The following is a 293-nucleotide window of genomic DNA, read 5'->3' as shown; positions in this document are numbered from 1 at the left end:
GTTATACGATCAGTCTAACGCCAGCTTCATAAAGCTGGCTGGTTTAGCAACAAAACGGGTAGGATAACGCGGCTGCTTCAACTAATGCCCCTTTGACTATTTTGCCAGATGCCAGTTATCGAACGTACGTTTCAAAGAGAGGTTTAGAACCGGTCGCTGCTTTCCTATGCCTGGACTGGAAAGTGGTGACCTGAGAGGTCATAAAGCGTTAGATGACTCATTATTCAAGTAAATTGTTGATATGCATGGACATATAAGTGCTCTGTCGCAGCGCGGCTGGTACCTTGTGATGT

The sequence above is a fragment of the Plasmopara halstedii genome, assembly GCF_900000015.1.
Source record: "Plasmopara halstedii genome assembly, contig: Scaffold_1594, whole genome shotgun sequence".
In the NCBI taxonomy this organism is placed as follows: Eukaryota; Oomycota; class Peronosporomycetes; order Peronosporales; family Peronosporaceae; genus Plasmopara; species Plasmopara halstedii.
The sequence above is the reverse complement of the archived record's forward strand: the minus strand, read 5'-3'. Positions refer to the sequence as shown.